This window comes from Saccopteryx leptura, chromosome 1 (assembly GCF_036850995.1).
Source record: "Saccopteryx leptura isolate mSacLep1 chromosome 1, mSacLep1_pri_phased_curated, whole genome shotgun sequence".
Taxonomy (NCBI): domain Eukaryota; kingdom Metazoa; phylum Chordata; class Mammalia; order Chiroptera; family Emballonuridae; genus Saccopteryx; species Saccopteryx leptura.
Window position 1 is genome coordinate 23,172,105 of NC_089503.1, and position 20,829 is coordinate 23,192,933.

The 20,829-nt window shown below is 41.3% G+C and overlaps 1 protein-coding gene across 6 annotated transcripts in view; it reads left to right on the plus strand.

Annotated features, from left to right (window-relative positions):
• LRRC4C (leucine rich repeat containing 4C) overlaps window positions 1-20,829 on the plus strand; it is a 1,251,478-nt gene that overhangs the window by 1,062,112 nt on the left and 168,537 nt on the right. For 4 of the 6 annotated variants that reach the window (XM_066363080.1, XM_066363061.1, XM_066363055.1 and 1 more), the window contains exon 1: window positions 11,391-12,432. The exons of 1 other annotated variant lie outside the window; for it this stretch is intronic. The gene's annotated coding sequence lies outside the window, so the exon portion shown is untranslated. Of the gene's footprint in view, window positions 1-11,390; window positions 12,433-20,829 lie in introns of those variants that run through there. One more of the 6 variants, XM_066363069.1, reaches the window with a different exon arrangement.

Genomic DNA, 20,829 nt, shown 5'->3' on the forward strand with positions numbered 1-20,829 from the left:
AAATTGTCTTATAATTCTTTCCATCAGCATGCTTCTTATTGCAAGTCACTGCTAGAATTTGTCGTGTTGCCTAGTGGGGCTCAGGAAGGAAGAACCCTCCCTCAAAATGCTCCCTGCCGCCAATGCTCTCTCTTATCAGACGCTGTTTGGGATGAACATCCTCCTAGAAAGAATGTTTTAAGACAACTTTCAAAATCTGGATGCTCTTATCTGTCCATGAGATCTGATAGTCTGATCACCTATACCATAGCCAAGTATATAATTTAACTAAGATTTAGCCCTGCTAAATCTTTGGGCCACAAATGATATTTTTTTAGAATGCACCTTATTCTCTGTGTTCTGGAGGTACAATGGACACTATGCAAACCTGCATCCATCCACTGCACACTAGCCTTCATGAAGCTCTTAACACACTTAGGTTTTCTGTTTGTGCAGTCCTCTGGGATTGTTTCACACAAAGGTAACGCCTGCCCCGTCTGCTGCCCCAGCTCGTTACACTTATTTCTAGTAAAATGTTCAGCATATTGTATCACTGCAGCCTGTAAGTGTCATACCTACCATTCATGCACTTTCCTTCCTTAACCAAGTATGCAGTTCATTCATCCATGAATCAAAATGTATTAAGAGGTCAAAGGGTCAGGCATTGCGCTAGATAACAGGGGCGCCGATTAGCGTTAACCAAACCAGTTCTTTGGCAAATGGACTGGAAATGTATTTTCCCCACTCACTTGTGAATTTATTTTTGTTGTTCTCATTTATTTCTAAAAGTTATTTCTAAGAAGTATTTATGTATTTAGACTATGAATCCTTTGTTCTATTCTGTGTTGTAGTTTCTTGTTATTGTACATAAGGAATATATGTTTCCATTATTGTTTCTTCTTTTAAATATTCACACAGCATATCTTTTTCGGGAGCTTACTAGTCTTAGAGAGGGGATGGCATGGGTGAGGAGGAAGACTAGTGGCAGAGAGTCCACAGAGGAACCTGAAAGGGGTCTCAGGAAAGAAATATATCAATAGTAGAGAGAATTGAGTAGATAGATGTGTGAGCTATTCTTGAATTAGCATCAAGAGATGTGATCAGGAAAGTGGGAGTAGCAGAGGAGTTAGTGATAACTTCCATAATACCTGGCACATACTGGGAGGTTGATATTTATCTGCTGAAAAAACTAAGTGATTAATTCAATGACCCCTTATGTTGAGAATTTTTTACCTGTAAACCCCAGTAATTGTTAAGGAAGTTCGGTATTGTAAGACATAGGCTTTATAGTTAATTGCAAAGATCACCCTGATTCTTCATCCGCTTTTATCATATAATTTTAGAGTACCCTCCCATTGAGGGTGAAGTGACCCAACACATTTCTTGACCAAATGATTTGCGTAAGCCAATAGTAAGTCAGTAGATATGATTTACACAGAAGCTTGACAAAAGTACATAAGCCATTCTGCTTGCTCTCCTGGACTTCTACTGACAAGAAATGTCTTTATCCCTGGCTGGATAGCTCAATTTGTTAGAGCGTCATCCTGAAACACAGGGGTTGCCGGTTCGGTCCTTGGTCAGGGCACATACGGGAACAGAGGAATGTTCCTCTCTCTCTCTCTCTCTCTCTCTCTCTCTCTCTCTTCCCCTTCCTCACCCTAAAATCAATAAAATAAACATTTAAAAAATTTTTAAAAATGTGTTTGGGCCAAGCTGATGAAGAGAGAGATATATAGAATCAACCTGAGTTGCACCAGTACCCTAGCTAAGACCATTTTAGGTCAGCCAACAATGAAACCAGTCAAGATGAAAAGATCCATTTAGGCAATCACTGACTGAACTGTCGATTCATGAGAAATAATAAACGATTGCTGTTTTCAGCTGCCAAGTTTCAGGATAGTTTATTATACAGCAATAGCTAACTGATACATGTCATAATTCTCTAATAGAATTTTTTTATTTGGTGGCATTTTATTAGTATTTTTATTTCATAATTGAATTATCTCATCTTTCTAATATTTTGTGTTGCTATAGTGAAAAGGATACTCAGTAAGAGTCAAAAGCTATAGGTTTTCCATTTCCTAATATCATAATGTAAAGCCAGTGGCTGCGGCCACCATGACAGCCACCTGGCCTGAGCAGGTTTGCATTTGATTCAGACAGATGGTAATAAAACAAAGGAGCCAAGAACTAGTGGGCCATTACCTTTAATCCTAGCTCACACCCAGCAGGCGAGAAATACACACAGTGGGAAAACATTTCCCTTTCTATTCAGGGCTCCCAAAGCCACTGACTCATCCGAGTTTCCTAGAATCAAAGTTTCTAGCTCACCAGCCTTATTCACCTCTGTTCCCCATCTCCTTCTGTCTGCACAAACTCTGCACAAACTGGCTTCTCCTTCAGCACTCCTCCATCTTGGCTGCCTCTCCTCTGCAATGCTAATTTCAGGAACAGTGAGAGAGAGCCCCTGGTCTCTCTTATTTTATAGTGTAGAAATTAAAGCCTTTAAGCCAGTGTATAAATAAGGAAGTCTCTGATACAAAGCCACTTATCTAAGGCATAATGGGATTCCTCAAAAGAGTGCACCGCCCTACATCGTGCAACAGTCGAGAGTGTGGGGAAAAGTTTAGTGTTGAGAAGATCTGAGTATTTTTTTTTGTATTTTTCTGAAGCTGGAAACCGGGAGAGACAGTCAGACAGACTCCCGCATGCGCCCGACCGGGATCCACCCAGCACGCCCAACAGGGGGCGACGCTCTGCCCCTCCGGGGCGTCACTCTGTTGAGACCAGAGCCACTCTAGTGCCTGGGGCAGAGGCCAAGGAGCCATCCCCAGCGCACCCGGGCCATCTTTGCTCCAATGGAGCCTCGGCTTCGGGAGGGGAAGAGAGAGACAGAGAGGACGGAGAGGGGGAGGGGTGGGCACTTCTCCTGTGTGCCCTGGCCGGGAATCGAACCTGGGACTTCCGCACACCAGGAGATCTGAGTATTAAAAGGGTGTTGAAAAGATCTTAGTATTAAAGGGTGGGAAGGCTTAGTCTTAAAACTAAGCCTTAGCCTATAATGACTTTGCCAGCTTACAGCCTGTCTTCCACACCCCAATGCAAACTGTAATGAGCAAACATATATATCATATTTACAAACTTCTTTGACCTACACATAATAATTATTTACTTACTCAACTATGTGAAGTATTAAAAAAGTTTTTAAAAGTTCTTATGAAATCAATCATAGTTTAGGGGGAAATATAGACAGGAGCAAATCATTGCCATCTGTCATCGACCAAAACATCAATGCATGACTGTAATGGGGCAGAGTCTGAGTAGAAGAGGAGATACTATAGAGGAGATGTTTAAAAAAATAAAGAAATTTGCTTATCTACATGACTTTAGTTTCATTATATTACAAGGAACAAAGGCTAGATTTCTATTAGGGTATCTTCTGGCTGTGGATTGCAACATTCTTGGAGTATTGTCTAGTGTAACGCATGTAGTGAGTTCCCACTAAATATGGCATTTTATCATTAAAGTAGTTTTCCAAAGAAGTTAATTCACATGTCATTCATTATGTGTGGCAACAGAGGCAAGCTTGATAGGATTCAGAATATTCTGGTCCCTGTTAAGCAGTACTGAAAGTGAAAAAAAAATTTGTAACATAAAAACTCAAGTCTTAGGTATGTATTATGCTTGAATAGAGTAGCCTACAGTCCGTTAAATAAACTTAATAAACACAATAGACACATCCATATTTTCTCTATTTTCAAAGTTACTGAATTCATTCTTTTTGCTATTTTGTATTTGTGATTACAAGATGCTGTCCTCTGCTGTTTGCTAAAGATTATACCAGGCAGAGTCACCAGTACACAGTGAAATAACATGATAGTTATTTTCAGTTCCCAAATGCCTACAAATCAGCACAGGAGGACAAACAGAATCCTGGATGTCCATATTAGCACAGTGCCCCTCTTCTCCCTAGTCATCTCAATTTAATGGCTTTCGTCCTGTCCTTGCTCTTTGGTAATTAGATGGGCTAATTGGAAGTGTGACAATGTAATCAGTTCATTACTCATTAGCAATTACTTCTTCTAAAAGAGCTTTTATTAAAAATTTTACTTGAACTCATACCCTGTCATTGTTGACAGTACCTGACAACTTCTGAATAAATACATTGATGCTGTTATTTAACAACAACTTAGTTTGCATGTGTATTTGCATGACAGTTCCCTACTTTTTTGCTTATTACAATTCTCTTTGAGTAAGGCCATTCCATGACGGTTGTGACAGTTCCATTCCCCCACAGGGTTACAAATTTACCTCTGGGATTCAGAGCTGATAAGGAAAGCCTGCATCCTCATGATTGCCTTACATGTATGTTTCTTGTTCCTTAAACCTAGAAGTTCCAGTAACATTGGAACTGATTGGAATTTATTAGATCTGGTTTCAAAACTTGCCTGTGTCATTTACCAAGTACGTTCCTTTAGCTTCACTTCCCCCATCTTCAAGGTGTCTCAGTGTAGTACTCCAGACACTGGGAACTACTGGTGTCACGTGGGGAAAACCTACTCAAGACATGAACATATGTCAAGAGGAAGAGAGAGGGAGGCCTGCCAAGGGAGGCAAGAGAGACCTCCTGAATCTCCTTCTCCTTAGCTTTTATTATCAGAAGCAGAACAGAGGTAACAGGATTACAAGGGAGGGAGCCCAGGTAATAAGGGGAAAAATGATTAATGGCCATTTTGCTGACATGGAGAAAGGGCCAATTTGGTCAGAACATTTCTTTCTTTTGCTAATTAACAAGAACACAGGAAGGGGCAATCCAGAACCTCTAGGCCAGGGGTTTCATGTGAGCCATGAACGTCACATATTTTAAAATGTAATTCCATGAGAGCCATACAATACATTTAACACTAAATACAAGTAAATGTGTACATTTTATGTAAGACCAACACTTTTAAAGTACAATATGTCTCTGAATTCTTTTTAATAACATTGTTATGCTGTTGCTAGCCAATGATGAATAAAGTACTTCTTACCATTAATGTGACTCCTGGTGCTGCATGGTTTTGCTGATGGCTTTGTAGTCTGGTTGATACGTGGTGAGGTTAAGCTTCATGCAGGCGTTGAGACTTCCATCCGTTAAACGTGATCGTAGGTTGGTCTTAACGTTCTTTAGATGTGAGAAAGACTGCTCACATGCATACAAAGAGCCAAACATTGTCAGTACAGCAGTACTCACATGCTGCATTGTGTAGTATGTGATGGGAAGCACAGTCTAAGTTTTGACAATCAACTGGTCTGTGGGTTGAAGTTTTTTCATTTCTCCCCACTTGTGTTTGCTCGCCAACTCTGCTTGCTGTCATGCAAGTCTTTCCAAATCTTCATTCAGTGACTTGAACTTATTCACCCAAATGTCTGAGGCCTTCAGGTCAGCAGCTTGTAGCTCAAAATCTCTGATGGAGACATGGGGGATGTAACTCAGGTCGGTGCTGTCCACTGCACACACGTGTGGATGGGTGATGAACTTAAAAAGACGAGTGCGCTCACAAATTCTCCAAAGTGCACTTTGACTGTCTGCAGGAGATTAGATTGAAGCCCGCTAGCTGCTGGAGATCATGATGTTGAGCAGGGTCACTCACTGTGCATGCATCTTTAAACTCTCCCAGTTTTTCAAAGTGTAGAAATGACCTGTTTCAGTGTTGGTGATGAAGAGTTCCAGCTTGTTTTCAAATGCAAACACTGCTTGTTGAAGGGATAAGACTGTATTTCCAATGCCTTGCATTTTCACTTTGAGATGGTTCAGATATTCAGTCATGTCCACGAGATAGTAGAACTTCAGGAGCCACTCAGTGTTAGCTAACTCAGGATGCTCTACATTTTTCATTTCAAGAAAAGTTCAGATTTTGCTCAGACAAGCCACGAAACAGCTGAGCACCTTCCCTCTTGACAACCAATGCACATTGCTATGCAGAAGCAGACCAGGATAATTATTCCCAACTTCATCCAGCAGTGTTTTAACCTGGCGATCATTTAAAGCTCGGGCAACAATAAAGTTGACCACCCGAATGACCAGTGACATCACCTCACCAAGCTGCTCGCCACATATCTGAGCACAATGTGCTGCCTGATGTAGGATGCAGTGAAAACTTAGGATCTCGCCACATATCTGAGCACAATGTGCTGCCTGATGTAGGATGCAGTGAAAACTTAGGATGGGTCTCTTTTCATGTTCATGAAGAAGTGTTAAGAATCCTCTGTTTTTCCCCACCAGGCACAGAGCACCATCAGTACACACCAAATAAGTTTATCCATCGGTAGATTTGTTTCTTTAGTGAACTGAGTGAAAGACTTGAATAAATCCTCCCCTCTTGTCTCTTTCATAGGCAAAACAGCAAGACTTTCTACACGTAGTGTGTCACCGACAGCATACATTGCAATCATGCTGAACTGGGATAAATAGCTTACGTCTATTGACTCATCCAAAGCAAGAGAAAAGAATGATGCTGCATTTATGTCCTTCACTTGTGTTGCCTCCATTTGATTTGCTATCATGATGGTATGATCGTGAACAGTTCTTGCCGACAGACATGTCTTTTATTCATTTGATTATCTTGTCTTTATCCAAAAAGTCGTCAAAAAGTTCATTGGCAACATCAAGCATAAATGTTTTGGCATACTCCCCATCTGTGATGGCTTTCTGTTTCTCACAATTGCTAAAGCACCAGCAAAGCTAGCCGAATTTCAGTCACCTCATTGGGTCCAAACACGGAGTTGCTGCTGACTAGCTTGCACTCTGCACAGTAGCTCTTGACATGCTTTCTTCCTGCTGTCCCCCACTGGATATTTCGATGCAAATGTAGTATGGTGTGTGTTGAAGTGCCGCTTTATATTTGACCCTTTCATTGATGCAATTTTATCATTGCATATTAGACACACTGCAGAACCTACTCTCTCCACAAAGGCGAATTCCTCTGTCCATTCCTGTTGAAAAGTACGATACTCCTCATCTTTTTTTCTTTTAGTTGTCTTCTTCATCAAAGGGTTTCTGCAATTAGCTAGCTGACTACTTGATTAAAAGGAGGAATGTTTACTTCCTGACCTCATAATGACCCGTGTACGTTACTCATTATCCAATAAAAATTTGGTATTGTCCCGGAGGACAGCTGTGATTGGCTCTAGCCACCTGCAACCATGAACATTGAACATGAGCGGTAGGAAATGAATGGATTGTAATACATGAGAATGTTTTATATTTTTAATGTTATTATTTTTTATTAAAGATTTGTCTGCGAGCCAGATGCAGCCATCAAAAAAGCCACATTTGGGGGAAAAAAAGCCACATCTGGCTCGTGAGCCATAGGTTCCCGACCCCTGCTCTAGGCTAATTTTCTAAAGCCCGTTCACATGCATTCCTTTGTGTCTGCACAAAGGCCACCCACTCACACTTTCTTGGTGTTTTTAAATGTATGGCCAGTAGGCACGGCCACCATCACAGCCACCTGGCCCGTGCAGGTGCACATTTGATTCGGACAGACGGTAATTAAACAATGGAGCCAAGAACTGGTGGGCCATTAGCTTAAATCTTAGCTTGCACCTGGTGGACAAGAAATACACACAATGGAAAAACACTTCCCCTTCCATTCAGGGCTCCCAAAGCCACTGACTTATCCGAGTTTTTCTAGGATCAAAGGTTTATACCTCACCAGCCTTATCACCTCTGTTCCCCATCTCCTCCTCTCTGTACAAACTCTGCACAAACTGGCTTCTCCTTCAGCACTCCGCCATCTTGGCTGCTGCACCTCTCCTCCACGTGGCCTTTCTCTGCTCTCCTTTATAGTGTAGAAATCAAAACCTTTAATCCAATATACAAATAAGAAAATCTCTGACACAAAGTCAGTTATCTGAGGCATAATGGGATTCCTCATAAGAGTGCACCACCTCAGGGTGGGAAAGGCCTAGTCTTAAAACTAAACCTTAGGCTATAAATGACCCTGCCTACTTACAGCCTGTCCCCCACACCCAATGCAAACTATAAGCGAGCAAACATATATATCAGGGGTCCCCAAACTACGGCCCGCAGGCCACATGCGGCCCCCTGAGGCCATTTATCTGGCCCCCGCCGCACTTCCGGAAGGGGCACCTCTTTCATTGGTGGTCAGTGAGAGGAGCATAGTTCCCATTGAAATACTGGTCAGTTTGTTGATTTAAATTTATTTGTTCTTTATTTTAAATATTGTATTTGTTCCCGTTTTGTTTTTTTACTTTAAAATAAGATATGTGCAGTGTGCATAGGGATTTGTTCATAGTTTTTTTTTATAGTCTGGCCCTCCAACGGTCTGAAGGACAGTGAACTGGCCCCCTGTGTAAAAAGTTTGGGGACCCCTGATATATATCATATTTACAAACTTATTTGACCAACAGCATCCAAGAGACATTCACTCAGGGCTTTTAACTAAAGTTCCCCAATCCAAGGCATAGAGGGTTCAAGGTTAAATGGGTGATTCCTTACATCTCTGGAAGATGTTCTTAAGGTGGTGTATATGAGACTTCAGCAAAAGACCAACCCATATGGATGCCCAATAGTCACAGGTTGAGTCTGAATAGAAATTGAAAACCCAATGACTAATTCAAGGTCCTATAGTGTGAATGGGTAGCTGAGGTGAAAAAACAATTGTAGCTGCTGAATGGAAAGGTTACCACGAACGGGGAGGCTTTTCTTTCTCCTTTTGGCTAAATAGCACAGATTCTTCCCTGCTGCTTGGTATGATAGATGAATTCATTATGAAAGGCTTTAAAGATGTCTGGTAGGTAGCTAATAATCAGCCTTGAAAAACAAATCATTGGTCTTTCCCTTGTTTTCAAAGTCCCTAGAAAGAAAAGTTTCGTTTCAAATGGCTTACAGCTTACTTCAGAACCGGAGGCTAGACTCCTTTGAAGCCTTCTAGAGCACCTCGTGAGTGCACTGTTTAATGCTTTATTAGTAGATAAACTGTAATTGGCATACAAGGGTAAGAGCTTCAAAAGACAAATTAAAGTTACAGTCAACTGCCCAATAGTGTTTTGAAGCAATCAACACAGCATTCATTTAAAAATAGAAGCAACAGCGTTACCTCTAAACAAATTCACATTTTGATGCAATTCATAACTACATCAAAGCTCTCCTAATAGATGGAGAAACTGTAATCCATCGAAGTTCACATGTAAAGAAAGGCCTTCCTCTTGCAGGTGCTGATATCTGAAATATGTGTTCGAGTATGCGCTTAATACCCGAAGAATATATAGTTACAATTCTTCTATTATTATTATTATTATTATTATTATTATTATTCTGAGCACTAAATGAGTGAGTAAATATGCATGCATTATAAAGTGGACAGGAAAGGGGGAAAATAAAAGAATCTTTGGTGTGAACTTGGCTATGCCCTTGATGTTGCCTTAGAAACTTTTGCCACTTTCCTGATGATTTGTCACATAAAGACTCAAGGGTTAAGTATGTATTGTGCTTGAACAAAGTAACCTACAGCCTCTTTAAAACTGTTTTTTAAACCAAACACACATTCTGACCTCTGAAAAGTAACGAAAATTATCACATTAATTATGTAGCTGGAAACAGAGAAATATTTCCTTGCCTTCCTCCCCCAACATATATAATTTTTCTTGTTTGAATTACCATTCCCTATTTTACCCTTTTTACATCTCAAGGTTACATATCTGAATGACATAAAATGAGTAATCATAGGTTACAGAAAAGGCCTTAGGACAATTATATAGTAGAGCAAGAAACCAGCATAAATCCATTATTAATAACACTATTTTCTGGACCCCTCCACCTAAGAAGACACAGTGAAATTGAAATGTGCCACCAGCATCCCCTTCCCCAACATGACTTGTTGGAAAAGCCCACAGCCAGGAGCGAGGCATGTTGCAATTGAGTTGTCAAACTGTCCTGGATGTCTTGTACAAACTGAACAGGCCAATTTACTGCAACACTGCCTAGGCTAAAGGCACCTATCTTGTCTTTACAGGGTTTCCTCCTGGTGAGATTATCCAGCGGGACAACAGGCTCCCTTCCTAACAGCTTTTCTGCTACTCCTAGATTCCTTCTGATCAGCTTATCCTAGGTAATAATAGCACTGTGTTATCCTTCCTTTGTGAACGGTCTGCTTGACTAGTTAGGGGAGCAGATCTTGCCCTGCAATCTGAAAGCAACAGCTTTGTGTTTTGGGTGAGATTTTTTTAATTCTAGGGGTAGTTTGATTTCATTGTCTTCCGCGGTGTAGCTCCAGCTCCTGGCTTTCAGTATGAAAACAGGCAGGCTTTGGGGGGGGGGGGGGGAATGACAAGTTCTCCCACACAGCACCTGAGTTTCCTTGCCTATTACTAACCTCGGAGCGTGGGGGTTGCTTTGAAACGCAGCTGTTCTAGCTCTGCCCTCCAGGTGGCAGCGGTGCCCCACCGCAGAGGCTCCAATCCCCTCTTCCTCGACTTCAAGTGTTAATGCAATTGACCAATCAGTGCTAAGATGATGGGAGGTAATTGGGTAATTGTATTTTACTGATCACAGAAGAGAGAGGGGAAGGAAAAGGGGAAGGAAAAGGGGAAGGAAACAGGGGCAGAGGAGAAAAGGGAACTGCAGTCCGAGAGGAGATTTGAGGGAGCTAGGACCGTAAACGTCGGGACGTGGCATTGGCCGAGGGAAAGCTTGGACTCAGGAGCTGCCGCTAGCACTGGGAGCGCATTTATTTATTTGGGGGAAAGGAGGATAGAAAGAAGAGAGTTCAAGCCGAAGTGAATGGACAGGGCCCGGGGTTTCTGCCGCGCTGGGAACCGAGAGCAGGGGCGCTGGCGCTAAGGTCGGCGCGGAGTAGCTGCGCTCCCGAGGACGCGTCTCCTCGCCGAGGACCAGCCAGCGTCGGCAAGGTCTGCGCCAAGAGGAACCTACTTGTGGCTCCAAAATGTATCCGACGAAGCTGGAAATGAGATCAAAGCTGCAGTTTCATTCGAGGAGCATGAGAGGAGCCCGCGATTAGGGATTTATTTTTCGTTCCATTTGTTTTTTCTTTTTCTTTCCATATTATTTTTTAATTTGTCTAACGTACCGTCGGACCCCGCACTTCGCCGTCCCCGTTTGAAATAAAAGCCCAGTTTGAACTTCTTTTCGCCGCAGCGGCCGGGGGTCCGCTGCCCGCGGATGGAGGAAAACGGGACCCGGGGGCTGGTAGGGGCCATCGGCGAGAGACCGCGTCACGCGTCTCCCCAGTGATCCCGGCCCTGCTCGCGGAGTTCTGCAACACCTGGAGGAACTGGACCGGGTGCCGGGGTGGGGGCGGGGACAGAAGAAGCAAAAGCCACCCGAGCCTTAAAAAATAAAAAAGAAAGTAGTGGGGTGGGTGGGGGGGAGGAATGGGTTTCTTCTTGACAGCTGACAGAGCCTTGAAATTTTCCTCCACTACCTCCGCCCCCGCCCCCACCCCCCGCACTCCATTTAACGTGAGATTATGAAATTGCAGAGGCGGTGGTGGAGGGAAGGAGACAGGATATAACAGGGAGTTTGGAGGGAGAAGGGAAGGTGGCTGGCCGAGTGGCTGAAATCAAAAATCCAATTGCGCACTGGGTTGTGATGAGAAATCTAATCAGATCTTTGGAGAAGGGGCCGGCCGGAAGGGTGACGAGTGGGGGGAGTTGATCCCCAAATTATTCGAAAGGGGGAGGGCGCTCGGGAGAGGATTCGACGATGTAAAAGGAGACTTTTTTTTTTTTTTTTTTTTTGGTGGCGGTGGCGGTTGGGTGCCTTGCAGAAATGAAGGATGCGGGACGCAGCTCTCTCTTGGAACAGAACGCAGTGGATTGTGCAAGAGAGCAGGAAGAACGAAGCTTTTTCCTGTGAGACCTGGATCTTAACACAAATGTGTATATGTGCACACTGGGAGTATTGAAAAATGAACTAGATCAGTGTCAGACCCGCGGGAATTGGTGTGCTCTGACATAAATAATCATAAAACCGCTGCCCCCCCCCCCCCCGCCCCAAAAGGATGATTGGAAATGGAGAACCGAGCAGCCACAGAGAAAAAGTATGTTCCTTTTTTTCTATAAAGGAGAAAGTAAGCCAAGGAGATATTTTTGGAATGAAAAGTTTGGGGCTTTTTTTAGGAAAGTGAAGACCTGATATGGTGGTGTTTTCGAGGAAATTAATAATACATCTGCAAAGAAATTTTGGAGAAGAAAAGTTACCGCGGCAGAATGAGGCATGGATTTGGGGAGAAAACCCAGTGGGGCACAGCTGGATTTGTGCTTGTGTTGACTAAAATTGATGGATAATTGCAGCTGGATTTTTCATCAACCTCCTTTTTTCCTTTTTTTTTTTTTTTTTTTCTTGTTGGTGTCAAGATCATGTGTTTTCGCTTGTTCTTAACCACCTGGATTTCCATCTGGATTTTGCTGTGATCAGTCTGAAATACAGTGAGTGATCCTTATTTTCTTATTTATTGGTGGAAAAACAACAACAAAAACAGTACATTAATTTAGCGTTCCTAGTCCCATTTTTCCCCTCACCGCCTTGAGCGTAGTTCTTAAAGACATCACCATAGGGGGCCAGAAATAAGAGAGAGGGTGGCCCACGCATTTGCTCCCTTAGCCTGGAGCTCAGGGCTAAACTGGTTTGCTATAACGATGCAGGTTGTCTGCATCCTGGGCAAATGCCTTTGCCAGTGTTCCTCAGGGGAGAAAAATCTCCCCGAGAAAGCTGCTGCAGTGTAGGGTGCTGTACTGTGTGATTGACACTCTAGAATGCATTTAAGTTGCACGGCAGCCCGGGAGTTGGACGCACTAATGTTTCGCCATTGGAAATCGAAATCGAAGGGGCTTAATTTAAATTTCATTATCCAACCTGACATTGCAGATCAAGGGAATGTTTCAACACAAAAAAAAATATGGTAATAAAGCCAGCAGATGACGGGCGGCTTCTAGCTCCTGGTGGGTTGAGGGAGGGACAGAGGGAGTATGGGTATAGGGCACAAAGTGGTGGAGAGAGGTGGCTACACTTTTCCCAATCTTTGTTGCACACACATGCTCCACTGGGGTCTCCAGATTACCTAGGTTTTTGCTAGTGTTAAGAAGGAGAGAAGGAGGACCCACTTCTCTTCAACCTCACCTCCTCTAACCACTTCTTTGGATAACATCAAGGCTGTACCTAGATTGTTAGATTGCTTGAGCAGTTGGCTTGAGTTTTGCCAGAAACCTTCAGGATATCACCAGGACAGGGCTCTTGGAGGAAAAAGGCAGGAATTGAGTGTCCTGTGTGGTAACTTAGGTAAAGGAGCTAATGAAAAGGCCTGTGTGTTGAACACCAGTGATTCTCATGTGACAGCGTTGTGTTAGGGGAATGAGGCCAATAAAAAAAAAATAATAAGCTGAAAATGCTTAGGGAACCTGAGGGCCAGTAGGATCACCTCTCTTTACATCTCCTTCCTGCCTGGGTCCTGAAACTGGCTGGCTTTCTTCTTTCTTTTCCTTCCTTCCTTCCTTCCTTCCTTCCTTCCTTCCTTCCTTCCTTCCTTCCTTCCTTCCTTCTTTGCCCTCATTTATTCCTCTCTGGGGCCTTCTATCAGAATCATTGACTCCTAGAACTTCAGAGGCAGAAGGCTCCTCAGAGACCTCATGACAATAAAAAGGAAACTGAGGTGTAGGAGGAACTATAACTTTTTGGTTAATAGCCAGACCATATGAGACAGGTGACCCATCCAGGCTCCACAGCAGACAAAACTCAGTATGGAATCCGGACTGGATAAGAGTCAGCCTTTCCTGGTGTGGCTACTTCTGTCCTGACAGCTGCCATTTTCATCTGGAAGTGTCGAGGAAAGTGCCTGTCCTGTGAGCTGGAAGTAAGCTCCCGCCATGCAGGACTTCAGGGCTAGCCCCTCTTCACCATCTCCAACACTCATATCCCTTTGACTCCTTCTTTTTTTTTTTTTTAATGGCAGAGCTCAGATAACCCTACCTTTAATATTGTTTAAAAAAATAAATAAGATCCAGAACTCTGTGGTTTACCCTGAAGAAGAAAGGCAGCAGCACTCTCCTGGGTTCCTTCTTGGTGCTGGGCACATTTAATCCAGTGAGTGAGTGGTGGTCCCTGGAGAGTCATTAAAGATCCATCGAGTTAGATTGATATGAGAGAGGTGATAATAGAAACCAGAAACACCCTGCTAAAAGCATTTGAGCCTTTCTTTCCCTCGCATCATCTATTCTTATCCTTTTCATTACTCCTTAACTAAACTAGCCTACAGCTGAACACTTCTCTAATTTATTTTCCTGGGCACATGTTTCCTGTTGGGACACAGATCAGGCAATAAATTTACCAACCCATGAAGATAATCATGCATGGTTTCTCTTCCCCCCTGAGATCTCTGTAGGCTTCTGTATATCTTATCCTTTCTTGCAGCTAGCTTGCTTGCTTGCTTTCCTTTCCTTCTTTTCTTCCCTTTCCTTTCCTTTCCTTTCCTTTCCTTTCCTTTCCTTTCCTTTCCTTTCCTTTCCTTTCCTTTCCTTTCCTTTCTTTTCCTTTCTTCCTCCCTCCCTCCCTCTTTCTTTCTTTCTTTCTTTCTTTCTTTCTTTCTTTCTTTCTTTCTTTCTTTCTTTCTTTCTTTCTTTCTTCTTTCTTTCTCTTGTTTTGTGTTTACATGACCTCAGTTAAGTCATTATTGTGGTCAAAGATAGACTCAAGTTCTTGCTTAGCTGCCAGTTAGCACAACTGAGGAAAAAAAAATGTACTTTGGATGTTTTTACTGGGTAGTTCAGCTCTGGACTTCCTGGGAAACCTAGCCTTGTAATCAGCTTGCCTCTGCCAATCAGGAGTGGGGTATTTTTGTTTTGTTTTTTTACATTAAAATTTATTCACTGCTACTCCAATTAGACCCCAAAGTGCACTCCTCTCTTTCACATTGTCACCCTCTATCTGTACCCTTCACATTGACATACACAGGCAAACTTTTCTGAATGAGAGGAGAGAAGAGGTTGGGGGAGGGAAGGAAAGAGAAAGGGAAGGGACTGAATTTCTTTAAAATTGTGGGCTGAAGTGTTTCCTCCCACAGACCTCCGCTTAAAGCATGATCGTCAAATCTGGAGATGATGGAGCACCCAAGGATATCATCATTTTTCATGCGGTGAATCACTCATTTCCCCAGCACGACAGCTTGGGACTCATTGCCCAGTTTGGGATTAGCTCTTTTGGTTTGGCCATCAGAGTTGTCTGCATTTTAGGCAACTCGTTCGTGGACCAATGAGAGAAGGATGGCCACGGGAGACCTGGAAACTTAACTCATGAGCTCATTTCAGGGCTGAAGTTGGTGCCCACTGAATAACTTTTATGAGTCAGTATTTGTGTACTGGAATTCTGCTGAGGATCACAGGACTATAAACTGCTGGGTTTTGCAAATTTTGAAGTTCCCTCTCTAAATATCTTTTTCCCCTAATTTTTTTTTCTTTTTATTAAATTCATTGGGGTAACACTGATTAACAAAATTATACAGGTTTCAGGTGCACAGTTGTACATCACGTCATTTGCACACCATGCTGTGTGTTGACCACCCCAAGCACTCGAAGTCAAATGTCTGTCCATCATCATTTTCTCCCCTGTATCACCCCCCCCCCAATCACCCCGCTGTTGTCCTTGTGCATGATTTTTTTTTTCTCTAATTTAATAGCCAGTACCTTTTGGGCCACATATTTAATTTCCCTGGCCCTCTGTTTTCTCATCGGTGGGATGGGAATGATAATATCAACAAATTAGCATTTAATTTGAATTGTTAGGTGAATTAAAAATAATGTTATGCAAAGCACCACGCATAATAGGCCCTCTGGAGAGGGCTGTTTGTTATGATTGTTCTGGGATTAATTTGGATTAACTTCCTGGGAATGAATACAGACTGGCCAAACATTTTACCAGTTTTAGTGGCTACACTTGAGAACAAGAGAATGTGCAACTGACCTTACAGTGGTTGCCAGATTCTTCTTCTGGGATCTTACCAGGACGGGCCGGCTGGAATAGAACATTTTAGATTGAAATGCTATTTCAAGCTGGAAACTGAAAAATCAAGATTTTTCTCCTTACTGTATGGAAAAATAAATCTCAGCACAGATAATGTTAAATGATATTTTGAGGGGGGGTGAAGGGAATTAATACTCTCATAGTGTTGCTATTATTTTGGTCTAAAAGTTGCCTATGATAGATCTTGTATATTTAATGGATACTTTTAAGTGCATATTACATTGTCTGGACCCGAAATGCACAAAGTAAATACAGATTTCTAGGCATTAATATAATTTAAATTAGATGGTATAAAATTCCATTTCTAGTATTAAGGCCCCCATGTGACAGTTTGAATTCAGTCTTCCTATTTACAATGAGTCCTGTGTTAAACATCTACGCTTTGTGATAGGATAAAGGCCTGATAGTTTTTGGAATCCAGACTTTATGTAGACATAAGTGTCTTATTGTTTCCATGTTCAAATCTTCCAACACCAACTCAGTAATGGTTGTCTGGGGCAGCCAGTCACGATCTTTGTTCATATTTCACTCCCTAGCACAGCAGCTCTGTGTTTTGTCTGTTTCCTCAATATGTTTCCAGAGACCTGTTCCCCCTTCGAGGGGAAAAAAAAGAGCCCTACTGTGGTAATTGTTGTTATTCTTGGTGTTATATTTGTCGGTTATAACTGGACAGTCAGGCTGAAAAGTTTGTTCAATGCACTTTTATATTACTTGTTTTCAATTCCAAAGTCAATTTGACATCGGCGTTGATTTTGGAGAGGTATCCTAAAGTTAACCATGTTCACTGATCTTAAGAAGACATTATCTACAGAAGTTCTTACCATGTGATTAGTTTTCCTTTCTTTGTCTGTTTCCTAAATGTGACTGAGAAACTCAGTAAACTTGGATACTGGCGCCCTAAATGAGTTTACGTACTCAGCTTTCCACTGGGTCACGTGTGTCACAGCTACCATTTAACCTCTCTGAGCCTGTATGCTTATCTGTAAAATAGAGGTTGTAAACAACCACATGGATGATATCTGATTGCGTTTGTCAGACACAGCAGGCATTCGATAGATGTACTTTCCAGTTGGACATCTCTGACTTTGGTTATGGTACTGCACAGTTTGTAGGAAACAAATACGGTCCTTGGTTTAGGGAAGCTGTTCATCTAAAATCATGTTGGTAAAGAGTAACAAAGGGAAAACACATGGACAAGATTGAGGTTGGGGGAATGAAAATAAATGCAAGCATTTTGTTAAGGTTTGCACTTTCAAAACATATTTGGAAGTGCTTTAGTGAATACCATTCCCTCAAGAGAAATGGAAATATGCTTTGTGAATTGTGGAAAATACACTCTGCGTCCATGTAAAATTTCATTGGATTGTCAGTTATTTTATAACACAGGCATAAAACAAACAGACAAACTAATGGTTTGTAAATGATATTTTGGAAGACTCGCCAAGGGGGTAAGAGTCTGTTGCATTCTTCTTCAAAATGATTTCTCTGGAGAAATATCAATTTGACCATTGAAGCATAGTTGGGCAGATCTTGTGACTAAAGACAGTGTGCTTATAATACTCTCTGGGGTAAGGATTTGTATTTGTGCTCTGGCATGTCCCTAGCCCCTCACAGGAATATCTGTGAAATAGTGTGCCTGTGATAAATAGTTCTTGGATGACTAATTGAACTTGCTTTAAGAGGCATTTCCTCCAAAAGAATCAAATGCATGTACACACCTATGCAACGTATAGAAGCTTAATGAAAAATACTGATGAGTGCATTGACATTGTGCCTGTGTATGAGTGCGTGTGAGTGTGCATCACACACAGATATTAAGCGCCATTGGGTAGTCTCCTTATGTTGGAAAAGATAAGGCCTCAAAGTTAGGGCATGCATTGTGTTTCTTTTTATTCCTGATACTGTCAGTAGTGGACTGTAACAATTTATACATATTACCTCACTTTCCTTATGTTGGTTTTATATTCTTCTTTGTAAAATAAAAGTAAAACTAAGATTCCTTCAAACACTTAAGATTTTAGGATTATGAATTCACAATTTACTACCTAGGATTTCAAGATTCCTAGGAATTAACAATTTGAAATTCTTGATCTCAAGGTACAAGTTTTAAAAACGTGGAGGGAAACAGCATAGTAGTCTCAGAAAAAGGCGGAATTGGTCTTATAATGGTTGATATATAAAGTAAAAGGTAAAATAAATCTCCAGAAGGTTTGTAGAGGAAATGCAATTAGATTTGGAATAGATACATTCAATTTCAACTTTATTTACTGGCTCTTAGTTGGGGGATCCTAAGTGAGCCTATTAACCTTGCTATGTCTTAGTTTCCTCAGCTATAAAACCGGACATAATTTTTCCTGAAGTTTTGGGCACATTAACATGTCTAAATGTCTGACGCCTGGTCAGTACACAATAAATGCTAGTTCATCTTTCATGGAAATCTTTTGTTACTTTCCACAGAAAAGGGAAAATATTAACTGAAAATCTGTGAGTATTTTATGCTTTCCAATATTATACTGAGTATGTAAATAAAAATCTTTTGCTGACTCTAGGTATAATTATATTTGATAATGCTTTCCAATGTCAATCAGATTTATAATAAAGCCTAAACACGATGAAAAACTTATATAAGACTCATAAACTTTTATTTCAACTTTGTCCCAAACAGACAGCAGCTTTCTGTGCTTATGGAAGCTTTCAACACTTATGGAGGTTATGAGTATAATTTCCTAACAGTGATAGTAACTACAATTTATTAAGCATTTGATATGCACCGTTACTTCGTTGAAAACAGAACATATAGTTTTCTTTTTAATCTTCAATTTAGGGAACTGAAACACAAACAGGCTAAGTAACTTTTCTTCTTTCTTTCTTTCTTCTTTCTTTCTTTCTTTTTTTCTTTCTTTCTTCTAAGTAACTTTTCTAAGGTTATATAGCAACAAAGTGGTGGAAATGGAAATAGAAACAAGGTTTCTTCTGACTTCAGAAATGAAATCAGAATAAGTCAATTCAACTTGTTGACTGGTAACACATAAACATGGTAGCTTACTGTCATCTAACCTGGTACTCAATGTGAATGTTCTAATTGAAATTGAGAAGTCTGCAGTCTCCCTTTCCCCTGTTTCTTAAAACGAAGATTGTCACCACATGCTTAGGTCACCTTGCATATGTTTGGCAGTCTTCAGTAATATCCCAGTGTGCCCATAAATGAGGAAGGGACAACTTCTCAGAAAGATGGGAACATTTGTCTTAACTCAGTTGATGTATCTAAAGGACAGAAAAGCTTTGTAAAATGCTATGAGATCATTTAGAAACTCAGAACTGTGAGTGAAGTACAGTACATGCTGGAAGTATGGAGTTTAATTCCAATATCCAATGCTCATGGAACGGGTGTGCTCGCCCTTCTCGTCGTGTGTGTTCTCTCTATAGCACTGGCTAGAATCATTGCTGCTGGCTTTCAGAAGCTCTTCCAGGGCCTCCGGGTGCTGCTTGCTATAACTTCCTGTATTCATTTCACTTCATTCTCCTGCTCTCACCTTAAATGCTGGGGGATTCCCCTTTGAATCTGTTGCAATCCCAGTCATTCTGCATCCTTGAGGTATCTCCTGGGCTTGTCTTGTGAGATGACACTCAAATCTTTGGCCTCAGCCTCTCCTGTGTGTGCTGAAGACTCCTGAATCTCCGTCACCACCAAGATCCCACTTCCTTAACCTCTCCTTGCAAACTTGACACAAGTGTAACACATTATTTTCCCACCGGGAGGCTATGTAGTTTCACTTCCAATGATATCTCTATCTTGGTAAGCTCCCTCATCTCCAACCGCTCATCAAATCTATGCACTATCTTAAGCTCAGCGTTTTTGTCTCTGAGTCCCGATTCCATCGTTACTCTCCCAGCTATCTTTTTTACTTGCTTATCCTTCTGATGGCGCCAACTTTTCTTCATTGTAGTTCATTATTCATTCTTCCCTCGAAAGGATCAACCTAAGAAATAACACTAAAAATCTCCTTCTCGCTCTTCTATAAATATATTTATGGAATAAAATGCAGATTCTTCTCTTGATAATAAGGTCTGGCCAACCGATTCATGTCCTCTCTGTCTACCTGCCATTTTTACTGTTCTATTCTTCTGGAGATATCCCAGACTCCTTTTAGCACAAAATTTGTGAGCTTTACTCTATTTGTCTGTAACATACTCTTTACACATCAAAGTTCAAAACAGGTTACCTCTTCTGAGAAAATCTCCCAGGTCTCTTTGGTCTATTGAGTCTCTCTGTCATCTGTACACCAACATTTTATTCATACATGTATGTTACCTCTTATCGCTGTTATAATATATCTACTTATTTGACCAAAACCCACTAGGTTGTGGTTTATTTGAGGATACGGTTCTCATCTTGCCATCTCTGACATTTAAAATAGCTCACAGGAATTTTTAATATATTTTGGTAGAACCAATAAAAGAGGACTGATACACAGATCTAAGGGTGAAGAGGTTTCTTCAATTCAGTTTATGGTGTAGGCCATTATTTTCCAATATTTTTACCACTAAGATCACCTTTTATTATTTTTCCTCCAGAGACCCATGTTTCAAAACTCCTTTGCCTAATAAATGCATTGCAATTTGTTCCTCCATGATTCCTAATTAAAAACACATACCTGCCAATCATCATTCTTGAAATGCACTGAATGAACATTGTTAACATGATTTGATATAAACTGAGCCAAAAGAAAAGATGTTTTAATTACCTTATGCAATTGGGTGAGAACATGCATTATGTCTAGCTGGCTTTTTCAAATATTGATAATAGTACTGTA